Below are 13,619 nucleotides of genomic sequence, written 5' to 3'. Positions count from 1 at the left end.
CAAAAATGCACAGGTTTGGTAGGTTTCCCTAGGTGCCGGCTGAGCTAGAGGCCAAAATCTACAGGTAGGCACTTTGCAAAAAACACCTGTGTTTTCTTTAAAAAAATGTGATGTGTCCACGATGCGTTTTGGGGCATTTCCTGTCGCGGGCGCTAAGCCTACCCACACAAGTGAGGTATAATTTTTATCAGGAGACTTGGGGGAACATAGATTAGCAAAACAACTGTTATTGCCCCTTGTCTTTCTCTAAATTTTTTCCTTCCAAATATAAGAGAGTGTGTAAAAAAGACATCTATTTGAGAAATGCCCTGTAATTCACATGCTAGTATGGTCACCCCGGAATTCAGAGATGTGCAAATAACCACTGCTCCTCAAAACCTTATCTTGTGCCCATTTTGGAAATACAAAGGTTTTCTTGATAGCTATTTTTCACTCTTTATATTTCAGCAAATGAATTGCTGTATACCCGGTATAGAATGAAGACCCACTGCAAGGTGCAGCTCATTTATTGGCTCTGGGTACCTAGAGTTCTTGATGAACCTACAAGCCCTAGATATCCCCGCAACCAGAAGAGTCCAGCAGACGTAACGGTATATTGCTTTCAAAAATCTGACATTGCAGGAAAAAGTTACAGAGTAAAACGTAGAGAAAAATTTCAGTTTTTTTACCTCAATTTCAATATTGTTTTTTTTTCAGTTGTTATTTTCTGTAGGAAACCCTTGTAGGATCTACACAAATTACCCCTTGCTGAATTCAGAATTTTGTCTACTTTTCAGAAATGTTCCGGTTTCTGGGATCCAGCATTGGTTTCACGCCCATTTCTGTCACTGACTGGAAGGAGGCTGAAAGCACAAAAAATCATAAAAATGGTGTATGTCCCAGTAAGATGCCAAAATTGTGTTGAAAAATTGGGTTTTCTGATTCAAGTCTGCCTGTTCCTGAAAGCTGGGAAGCTGATGATTTTAGCTCTGCAAACCCTTTGTTGATGTCGCTTTCAGGGAAAAAACCACAAGCCTTCTGCAGCCCCTTTTTCCCATTTAAAAAAAAAAAACAATTCACTGTATTTTGGCTAATTTCTTGGCCTCCTTCTGGGGAACCCACAAAGTCTGGGTACCTCTAGAATCCCTAGGATGTTGGAAAAAAAGGACACAAGTTTGGCGTGGGTAGCTTATGTGAACAAAAGGTTATGAGGGCCTAAGCACGTACTGCCCCAAATAGCCAAAAAAAGGCTCGGCACTGGAGGGAGAAAAGGCCTGGCAGCGAAGGGGTTAAAGAAAACTACATCACAACACAATATTCTTCCACATTCATGTTCCTGTCCTACTACTCATTGACTTTAAGCTTGCCTTTAACCATGTTCAGCACTCTGCTGCCTTTTGGCTAGGTTTGTACTACAGAAATGACATGTACATACAAACATACACACATTAAAATATGTTCTAAGATCCCCATAGGAAAATTTAAGTGCTGTGCCTGTCCTCACCTTCCTTCCTGCTGTGTATACAGCTACCTGGAACTGATATCCCAGTTGCTTCCTTACCTACCTTGTATAATATTCTGGTAAGAAAGGTGTGCACCTTAGCAGTGATTTGACCAATGGATATTTATTTTTGGGCCAGACAGGTAACACAGAGAAAGGATAATCCTTCCAAGTCCATAAACATACGAATATCCTGCCATTCACATCTAGGAACAACAGATCTGGTATTGAGTGAGTTTTTTGCAACTCTTACTTGGATTACTGTCTGTAAATGGGGTGTCCTGCACTATTATGGGCCTGTTACAGTTGCAAATTAGGTCTATAGCATGCATGCAGATACAACATAAAATGTATCCCAGCTTCAGGTTGCACAGATGGTTCATGTTCTACAGTAATACTAAACCCCACCAAGGATGCTGAGGTTTTAAGCTCAGCCTTCAGGCCTTCTCTCCCTTCTAACTGAGCCTTGTAGAAACTAGGGAAGAGAACAAGCAGCACTGTGACAACCATGCACAAACTACCATACTGTCTGTATGTTTTGGCTCTCTCAGCACAAAGAAAATTGAAAACATGTGAACTCGCCCTTATTTGGCTGCTGTCACCCTCTTTTCAATAATTTATACCCTCCTATATAGCAATATTAATCAACAGACTTCCATTAGGTAATCGTCCTCTCAAGCCTGCATCAACCACCAAATTAATGTTTTTTTCCATTTATTAGAACATGATCACCTTCTAAAACATGAACACACCCTCATTTGAGAGCCAAATGGTTGGTAGGTATGAACTACAGTGGCCAACAGTCCCACATTTTGCAGGTTTCTCCTGCAATCGTGGCCCCTGTCTGCTTCCTGCATATAGGCACTGCAAGACACCCTGGTCCCGCATTTTGGTTCTCCACCTGTTTTAACAATCTGAAAGGATAATCATCTCTCACCCTTAAAGCACAAGTAAGCTGTGAAAGCAGCACCTATTGATGGCAAGGAGGGAGGAACTGCAGCATGGGGAGTCCAATACAACATAGCTTCATGAGTCACCTGCTTACAAACAACCCTGAATGTGCTAAGAAAAACCATGCTGTGGACCTATCTTGGGAGCATGCCCTTGATGTTTATTTCATCCGAAAAACCTATTTCACTGTGTTAACATATTGTCAGATTAATGGACAGAGCCGCAGTGAGAGTATGAATTGCCCAGGATTAAACAGGTTTGTTGAAATAGTAGACTCAACATTACAGCATACTGCTATTTGCCGCAAAGACTATACTCAGGGGTCTGGAATTTAATAAATTATCTACTTGTCCATGGGACAGGCTGCTTCATAAAAATATACTTGTCCTGTAAAAAAAATCTACTCAATCGCCTCAGTGCCATTTAGCGCGGCAACAAATTATGGCAGCAATCTCATTAAATAAGAGCTGTGATATTAGCCTCTGATTATGCCTGGGCTAATGCTATAATGGGGCTTGAATACTAGCAACTTCCTTAGTTTGCCACATTTCTGCAGATCTACATACTGGTGCTGGAGGTAGCGGTAAACAAAAGTTCAAGGGTTGGAATGCCCTTTTTTAAGACTGTGCAAACATACTAACTTGCAGGTTTTAAGGGTTTTAACCAGCTCTTCTCTAATCTTTTCTCATACTGAGAAAGGTTGGAAATGTACTCCTGACAAGGGCAGAAGTAAAAGTTCTTCCAGGGTTGGAAACAATTGGTTAGAGGGAAAGTGAACTTGTAAATACTCAACAGATTTTTCCATGAGCAAATCTACACATGCATATTTACTCGTGCTAAAATACAGTTGACAAATATTTTCTAAGAGTATGATTTACTGGTCTACTTTTTCTTGTGAATTTATGAAATATGGAAATCTGCAATAATGCAATGACCTATACCATGAGTGCACTTTTGTGACTCTTTAATAATTGGCCCCCTATTTAGGTCTGACATTCACAAAGACCTTTTGTTTTTATTAAAATTCTATCTCTCTCTCACTGTGAGTGATAGCAACCTGCTCTTTCACAAGGAGCATATCAGCACACAAAGTAGTTATGTTCAGTGCCAGGAACTACTACATGTGGCAATGTGTGCTTTTGCTTTGTGCTCCCACAATAACATTTTACAAAAGCCATGTCAAAACAAGACATGCATTGACAAAGCCATAAGCAGGACCTCTGGAATTATGCAGCAGGAGAGTGTCAAATTATGCTGCAGGGTTGAGTAAATTATGCAGCAAGAAAAGGCAAATTATGCTGCATAGTGCAGCACATTTTGTATAATATTACTTCATTATTTTGTTGTTGTTAAACTTGGTAACGCTCTCTGGGAATTGGATGCACCTTAATAATACCAGATTAACTCTCAAATATAGCAATAAGCAATAGAAAACTGGCCAATCTACCTTTGCAAAGGGCCTTTCACTGAATGGCAGCATGTGTCTTTGCATTTTTAGTAACATTTGAACGGTTTGAGCTAGAAACAATTTTTTGTTATAATCTGCAAATTCTGCAGCAGATGGTATATTATGTGGAAAATGCAGCAAATCTATAAATATGCGAAAATCATCGCGGACATCCAATCGCATAATTTCAGTGGCCTTGGCTATAAGACTGCCCACCAATGTCGGACCTATTGATTCTGCCAATGCTTGTTTGTTTTCATGTTTGCCATAATCTTATTGAAACTTGTTACATGTATTTTCTAAATAAATGTGCCTGGCATGGGCAGTGCAGCACCCCCCCCCCCTCCACCCCCCCAGCCAGCACCTTGGCAATGTCCGTAGCAGACAATGAACATTGCCAGGGTGCTGGTGCACCCTGCATCCTACAGCATTGCCGCCGGCTTGATTACGAACCAGAGACAATGCTATAGGCTGTTTCCCGTTATGCTAGTGGGTGAAAACTCAGGTTTCTGCCCGCTGACCTAGTAGGAAACTCTTAATAGGCCCGGCGGGGAGGTAGCCACTAAGGCAGCAAATCTCCCCGTCAGATGTTCGGCGGAAGGTCTAAACCGTCCCCCGAACTCGTAATGAGGCCCAATATGCACTGGGCGGCGGGCAATAGGAATTCCACACCCCTGAATACTGTTGCTGCCATATTGGATTTTATTGAATTTACCGTGGGACGAGCATTACTCCCATTTTCCTGGTAAACTCCAGTGCATTTCTTTAAACCACACGCTTACTAGCAGCTTTTATTTTGCTTCTAAATACTCTGAATCTTTGCCCAGATTAAGAATTGTGTCTCCTGGATCCACATTTCCACTGGATTACAAGTGAAGTGGCAGAGATTCCGATGGTAGAGACAAGTGGCAAAGGGAACTGTCCAGGGAAAAGGCACTGTGTTGCGCGCCTTGCCCAGATTTATAATACATACTTTCAGCATATTTCCTCTAAGTGGTAGAGCTGAGGTTAGATCCTAGCTCCATGTCCAAAACATACCCACTAGGCCAGGTTCCATCATAGTAGGTGATTACTAGGAAGTACTGGTGGAACATACTGATACTTGTTATTGCTGTTTCAAAGTCTAAGATTATTTTACTCAGTTTGGATACAAGTTAATCTCCTAAACTTATATGTAAAAAGTACAAAACAGCAATACGTCATGGCTTACTACAGATGTTAAAGAGATCAGAACTAATCTACAGTATGAATAGTAATCACATTCAATAAGATCAATCTTTAAGATGGCCTGATGCAGAAGGGGATTTACAATGACTCATAGTACCCTACTCCCTAACAAACGTCTTCTGATGCCTCTTTGCATGCCATGTATCTCCATATGCAGAAAGTGTCCTGAAAAGTGATAATGGAATGTTGGCCACCCTAATGTGAACTCCTTGGTATCCCCATTCACTGTGTGCAGCCACTGAAAGAGCAATCATGTCAGTTATCGAACTGTGATTTCTGCATCACTGGTACACAGGGACTGCTGTTTTTCATGACCTTCCAGTTTCAATCAACAATGTAACCGCTGAAAAACACATCTACAGAAGAGCAGAACAAGCTTCCACATAATATCGAACTGTGACTCCTGCATCTATTGGTGCCAGCGCTATCATAAAATGGTGTAATCTCAAATGAGGGAAACACTTTACCTCTCCACCTGTGTCCTATTATGGATGTGGGCAAAGAGACAGAGTCTATCAGGAGATGCACTATGAGCGAGCTGCAAAGAGGTGCGACCCCTAAAGGCAGTCCTCTGAAGCAGCAATAGATGTTCTGTGGACCTCCCAGCCATCACCCTGGCGGGGGTGCAGTCACTCACTAGACCTGCCTGCAGGGGGATCACTGCCTTCCTTTAGAATTGCACGTGGCTGCAGCTGCTCCGATCTTCTTGCCTGGGGACAGCACATTAACAGTAATAGGACGTTTGACATCTCTGTCACTATATTGAACATCCCATGTGTGGAGGAGCACCCACCAGTTTAACCTCTTGGGTCATGGGTTTGGTATGGGCCCTTTAGGTGATGGATGTTGGTAATGAAAAGAAAACTCACCAATGGCGTGTGCCATAAACAATATCCTCACATGGACTGGGGTAACCAGCACAATATTAAAAAAACAAAAGTACCCCTCATGCTTCAAATACATTTATAAATTAATTAATTTTGCATTTCATGTTATACAATTCACACATAGAGGAGAGAAATATTTTAATTATTCAGTACTGTAATGTAGATCAAGATTTTAATGAACAAGTATTCTATTCATGTCCCCTTTAGGGTGGGACAATTGAACCCTATCACCACTTCCTTCTAAAAAATAGAAATACAAAAGTACTACACATATGGCCAAAGTTTATATATATACATATATGAGGCAAGCCTAAGGGCTAAAGGATAGTATATCCTAGAAGTCCAGTTGTGATGGTTTTACAAAATTGAGCTTGAATCTCCTCCTTCAACCAGATTCATTACCGGCCTCCAGAGCCCATAATGCTGATGTATCGGTCCCCTTAATAGTGATTCATGGAGACATCCTCATGACTTGATAGACGTCCATCAATTCATGGGTAATAAGAAAATTAGAACAAAGTAAAATCACTTAGCATTCTACTGCAATCTGCTGATCATTTTCATCACCAGTGTTCATATAATCACTTTTTCCCCAGTTGAATTCTTATTCACAAACTGCCAGCCACAGCATGTTCTCCAGTTCTCAATCAGAGAGTAAGAAAGAAGCTGGTCTCCATGAATAGCTAATAAGTAGTGAAGGGGTTCAACTGTCCCACCTTAAAGGGGACATGATTAGGGAACTTGTATATTGAAATCTTGTTCTACATTAAAGTATTTAATAATCAAACTATTTATCTTCTCTTTCTGTGAATAATATACAATGAAAAGCAAAGTTAATTAATAGATTTATTTGATGCACAAGGGGCACTTTTGTTAGTTTTTGGTATTAAAAAGAAGGTGGCTGAGAGCGTGTAGTTCTGTATGAGTCTTATTTAGCTGCATGCTGCTACGGCATGAAACAATGACACAGCTCACTTGGCAATGACCCCGACCCTCTGCAAAATCACATTGTGTCGCCAGTTCACCCCAGGGGCGCAGCAGTACCCTACCCTAGGCAAGAGGTGACACTTCAGCTCTCTGTGTAGCCCACCTACATAAAGCTGCAGCTGTGTCCCGGTGGCATGCATTGATTGGCAGCCACAAAAGGAAACAAAACACACAAGAGGGCATTGACTGCATGAAACACAGAGGTCTGGCAAGCCCTCCTGCAATGCCCTGCTCCCTAGGCAAAGCATAAGCCTGGCTGGCTGATGGGGGAGGAAATCTCTATGCAGTAGAAGGGTATAATGTGTGCATCATTTCTCAAAGGGGGGCCATAAGTGCATTAGACAAGCAAATGGGAACAGAATGCAAAATTGTAGTGGAAACCGGCAGTGGCCAAGGATGCCAAACAGACCTACCACAGATTGCAGTGGCAATGCTGGGGGCACCAGGGAGAAAAAACGCCAACTCATGGTTGAAAAACAAGGTTGAAGAGGCTCATGCCTGATACAGCTGACGGGGTAGCAAGCACTACCACCCCAGCCGCTCTCTATGCCGGACATACTGAAGGCAAGATGCCACCAGCTGCAGGAACGCAGCATGCATAGCGCCTACTTCACAAGACTCTCAACCCTCTGAGCAGGTGCAAGCTATGACCTACACATCAGCAACTGAACAGTTCATCGTGGCAGGACCATCCTCCTCTCCAGCTCCCAAATGGAAGCTATGGGTCAAAAAATTTAACATGTACGTTGAAGCCACAGGGGAGGTGAACAACTGGAAGTGACCCTTGCTATTGCATCTTGCCAGGGTCACCATCTACAAACTTTCCTGCACACTACGAGACTCAAAACCTCCATACAATTATGCAACAATACTACCAGCTTCTATGCTCATTTTGAACCCACGTGAACCTGGATTATGAACGGTTCATGTTTCACCAAGACTAACAAGAGTCTAAAGAATCTATCAATGCCTTCCACACAAGACTCACAGAACTGGTGAGCACATGTAGATGAGACCAAAGAAATACATGTGTAAATCATCCAAGGATGTGTGCCATCGAAATTAAGAAAACAGATCCTCAAGAAGCCGGGGAAGTCTATGCAGGCTAATCTGATGCTAGGATGCTCAAACGAGCTGTTGCATGCATGCAAAGGCATCACACAGGGAGGTACCTCTGCAAGAGCTCATCAAACTTGAGGTCATTAATCTGGTCATAAAAGGCAGCCCAGCGACACAGGGAAGGCAGGACCACCTGGCTGACAGCCCTGTGGCTGCTGCAGAGGCATGGCCCATCGGGTGACTGCCCGACGAAAAGAAAAAAATGTGTATTCTTCCAGTAGGTGAATCATTTTGCCAAGGTTTGCCACTGTGCTTGCAGTTAGAGGCTGACCCCACCACCAGAGGTCAACGAAGTCACAAGGTCCCCAGGAGGGACTGCGGTAGCAACATGGATGATGACACCATGGGCAGCATGGTCCACACCATGTATCTGGGGCCGACCCACCAGAAGACGCGGAAAGCCTCAAAATGCCAAATCACTGGTGGGCCACACAAGTGACTGCCATCATAAAGACAGTGGGCTCCATCAACATGACAAAAGAAACATGATGGTCGGCCCTCAACTTAACTAAGTCAGGGTATTCACCTACGGACAGGCATAACCACTGGCCCTCAAAGGCATGCTCGTTACCAACATCTTACACAAAGAAATAACATCCACTTTCAAAGTATATGTCACCAAAGAGGAGGCTGGCAAACTACTGAGCTGCCAGACCACCAAAGAAAGCCGGCTACAGAGTTAGATAGTATCCTTGAGGAAATCCAACATCTGTTTAGTAGAATAAGGTGTCTAAAATGCAGGACTGTAGATCTACACATTGATCAGTCAATCTAACCCATCATCCTATGACACAGATGTAGGAAGCTGGCTTTTTATGTAGTGGTGGCAACCACTCTATGCAAAAAGTCTGCACAACTCCTATTGGTCTACTGGGCTTACTTTAACAATTCTAAGTGCCCTATTTGTTTTAGTGTGGTCAAGCAGCTTAGATTTATCAGAGGGGGGTGTTAAGCATTTGTTGCATGCACAGAGTCAATAAATGGTACACACACTCAAAAAGAAATCCAAGACCAATTTATAAACATAGCACAGATTTTTATATAATATTAGACACCAAGATCATCAGAATCAGGTAAATACTTTCGGAGTTATTCATTTTACAAGAACACAGCGAATACACCAATAACGTTTTTTTAAGTATGAGCCTCAAGCACTGTAATGTTATTCTATAGGAAGAAAGGCATATACTGCAATATTATACTTGTAATCAAAAATTGGGAGTTTCCTTTGAAACCTAAGCTGTTAGGAGATCAATGTCCAAAGAACCACCAGCAGTTTTAGTTTACCTGCCCTGGCGTGTCTGGGTGCAGAGGTGCTGGACAGGTTGGTAGCCTTGAGTGGTACACCACAGAAAGCAACTGGCACCTGAAAACAAAGGTTGCAAGGGAGGATTTGGGGTCAAGTCCAGCAGAACCCAAAAGGACGGGGGCTCAGCTTATAAGGGTCTGTAAGGCAAGGGGGCGTAGTCAGATGTTGTGTGGGCTGTGGGACTCAGGTGCAAAGGTGTTTGTCAAGCTAGCCACTTGCATTGGAGGCTCTCACTGTTCTCGGTTGGACCTGTAGAGGGAAAAAAAAAAACCAGCCAGGCCACTCTGGGTATGAGCTTTGTCGGTCCAGAATTCCCTTGTTGTGCAGGTCGGTTTTGGCGGCAGTGGTATCCGGGCTTGCAGTAATAAGACTTTGTTGCTGCAAGTGCTCTGGTACCCAGGGTATTTGGTGTTGGGGGGCTCCTGGAATGTTTAGTGTCTTGAAAATTTGTGGAGAGATGGGGCTGACCTCCTGGAACCCCAGAAACTCTTCCTGGCATGATGCTTCCTCAGTGGGCCCGATGGCTAGTAACACGAGGTACCGAACAGGTGAAGTCAGTACCTGCTAATACAGGTGGATGGCCCCTGCATCCCAAGGAGATGCTAGATAGTTGATGAAGTGCTGAACAGTCCTCCCAGGGTTAAGGAGGATGCACAGCTTTTGGGCGAGTCAGGTCTTTGCAATTGTCGACGTATCAGTGGCCAGGCAGGGTTTTGTGCTAAGTTCGGTGGAGGCCCTCAGTCCTCGCAATGACGGCTCTTCTTTGTCCTTCTTCTGTTACAGGAAAATTGGTCTGCCTCTCGTGTTGGGGGTACCCCTAAATACTGAATTTAGGGATGTTTACGTGAGTATAGTGTTGCAGCAAAAGGGCTACCTAGCCGTGAGTTGTCTACATTCCCTATATGACCATTTCCTGTGAGGTGTGGGCATAATTCTGACCCAGAGTTCCTAGTGCCTCTAAAACCACGATGGTGAAACCATTCTTTGAATGTCCACTTCAGGTGGCCCACCTTAGGGGTGTCCCTAGCTGTAAGTGTGACATGCCTTCTGAATATCTAATTCCCACCAGCTCTGGTGCAAAATGGGCCTCAGGGCAGGGGGTGGCATTGCCTGGTCTGGGTGGAAACCATGGTCACAAATCAAAGGCGGCAGAGGCTGTGAAGCCTCTGGACTTGATATACTAAATTCAATAGCTATCTTGCTGAAGGGGGTGTGATCACCTTCCACCGGGCAGGCATTGTTCCTGGCCTCTGAGAACATGGCTCTCTCCTGCAAGGGGTCAGAAACTCATCTGTGGTGGAAGGCTGGACTATTTCAGTCAGACAGCACAATCAGTTACTAGTCCGGATTACAGAGGGCACCTTTAAGGTGCCCTCCGTGTGCACGTCTTCATAGATCTGATACTGGTATTAGTATAGATTTATTAAGACAAGTTGTTTGATACCAACCACCATTATTTTCAGTGAAGCTATCATGGAGCTGTGTAACTCGTAATGACCAGTGCCCAGTACAAATCCTTAAGATGGCTTCCTGATCACTTGCAATGTCCAGCAATGGAACTAGGCAGTAACAGGACACATCTGCTCATGCAAATGTGCCCTCACATGTAATATAGAGCACTCTCCTTAGGGCTCTAAGGCCTACTGTAGGGGTGCCTTACATATAGTATATGTGGTGTACGTGGGCATGACATACAGTGAGCACGACCTGTCGTGTTTTCAGAATGGTTTCCACCATTTCATGCATCCTGCAATGGCAGTCAGCATGCAGTTTGGGTGCGGGTTCATTGAGGTGCCATAATACATGTTGCTGCCCTTAGGGACCCTTTTTAGTACTCATGCCCTGGGTACTAGGGGTACCATTTACTAGGGACTCACAGGGGTTTTAAAGTCCTTGCCAATTGGGGGATATTTGAACATTCGTCTTGTTTTAGGGGGAAGAACACTGGCATGGGGGGCTGACTAGTAGGGACCTACTACACTAGCAATCAACAACATCAGTACCAGTGAGCAAAAAGTAGGGGCGACCATGTCAAAAACGTGGCACTTTCCCACAACAAACAAGCAGATTTCTACCTCTAACCAAAAGTGGAAGCATGAGTTGAAACTAGAATAAGCGGAAATAATCAAACAAGTGGATGGACCCACACCATTTGAATCCCCATCGTCGTCACAAGGAAACCAATTAACCTATGGGAGTAAGGCTATGTGTCAACATGAGGCTTCCATACACAGTGATGTCAGGGACTCCAGGCAGAGCACTCCTCAAGGTTAAAGAATAGCTGCTTATGGAAGTAGTGTACCAATCCAGAGAAGCAGGCAAAGGCATATATAAGAGGAAAGAACAGACACACAAAGGGTAAAGCACAGGAACATGATAGAAAAGCTAAAGCAACTTTAATGTGTACAAACAGGGAACTGAACCAATAATGGAAAGATATAATAAGTTACCAGTAGGGTTGTACACATGTAATGCTCATGTTGCCATAGGATCAGAGAAAGTCAATGTCTCTGTGCAGATTACTCCTACAGATAGTCACCCTGCAAACCCCATAGAAAGGAGGAATCATATGTGAATATTTATCTAGAACCAAGTGCACAAACAAGCATTCTGCTTATCTACACGAGACAAGTCGTTTTGGGACCAGCAGGAGACACAGTGGTCAGTCCCAAGAAAATAGAAATATCATTCTGTCACAGTTAAGGCACTTAGGATTACATGTAACAGAAGACAAAGGATGGGGCAGGAATGGCCTTGTGGGAACCAAAAACTAACCACTTTACAAAAGGAATATGCTTCTACACAGGTGAGGACAAAATGGTACATTTACCAGACACGAGAGCCCAAGAGCAGAATGCAGAGCAAGCACTAGAACGTAACTTAAGGGCTGTAGCAAACTGTCAGGAACAGGACATTCAGGATAAAAATCTGGAGAATAGGCAGGCGAGTCAAGCACAAGCATTCTAGGAACTATAACAAGCAAGAGACTGCAATGTCAAGGGAAACAGAGACTGCAAGAGACTCACTCAGAAAGGGACCATAAACAAGGGATAATATTTAGGAGATTGAGGAGAAAATACACCAGGTATGGTAAAAGCAAAAGGAACAAGTAAAGGGAAATAATACCAGGAACATAAGGGATAAACTAGGAACAATTAGAAAGGGAGCAGCCCAAGGCCTGCACTTAACTTTAGAAAAAGGCAGAAAGGGGTTAAGCAAAATAAAGAAAAGGGCTGTGATAAATCTGCAGGAAGCTGCATAGGAATGGGACACAGACTATGGCTGAAGCAAGGCAGGAACTGGACAGAAAAACAAGCAACAAGAGGTCCAGTACACAGAGGGATAAACTGCAATACCTGAACAAGGAGCTTCAGCAAATCGCAGCTTATAAGCAGTCCCAGTCAGCAGCAAGCCTGTGGTAGAGTCACATGAGTGGGAAACACAAGACTAGTCACATGTATGCACAATTTGCATCTCTCACAAGTCCTGGAGGAGCGAATCTGGTACTGATGGACAGGAGGATTACTTCCATACATAGCAGTGCACAAAAGATGCCGAGTCTTAGTGAACAGTGTAGTCCATGGAAGTAACTGCAGGTTTTCCAATGTCGCTAAGATTGAAATATGAAGCTAATAGAAGTCATATAGGGACTTTGCATGAGTTTTAATGGTGATTTCCAGGTGGCAACTGGTCTATTTATAGTGTCCTCCAGAGACAGAACGATGGAATTATAACAAGTGATTAAAAGGGAAAGACATATACCCTGATTGTCAACAAGATAGTCAGCAAGCTGAGTGGGGCTGGATGGTTCTCTAAACTGAATCTCCTGTCCGACTATCACCAAATCCTGCTGGATCCCAAATCTCACTACATTACAACATACAAGGGCCTCGATGTTACAAAAAACTCAATTTTGAGATATCCAGAGCTGTAGAGGAGGTCAAACATGATCCATGGAGTACTGTCAGAGTTGGCCATGTCAACTACTAAGTGACAATATTATGGTCTACACCTCGTCTGTCGAAGAACATCATGTGCAGCTACATATAGGCTATGAGACTGTGGCCTCACGTCTGCACTGGGACAAGTGTGAATTCATGCAGATGTGAATCAGCTTCTTTGGATACTAGTTCTCTTTGGAATGTGTGGCGTCCAAACCTGGGAAGGTGCAAGATGTCAAAATGGCTCAACCCACTTCATTAATCTCCGAGT

This window comes from Pleurodeles waltl, chromosome 6 (genome assembly GCF_031143425.1).
Source record: "Pleurodeles waltl isolate 20211129_DDA chromosome 6, aPleWal1.hap1.20221129, whole genome shotgun sequence".
NCBI classification, from domain to species: Eukaryota; Metazoa; Chordata; class Amphibia; order Caudata; family Salamandridae; genus Pleurodeles; species Pleurodeles waltl.
Note: the sequence above shows the minus strand (reverse complement) of the source record.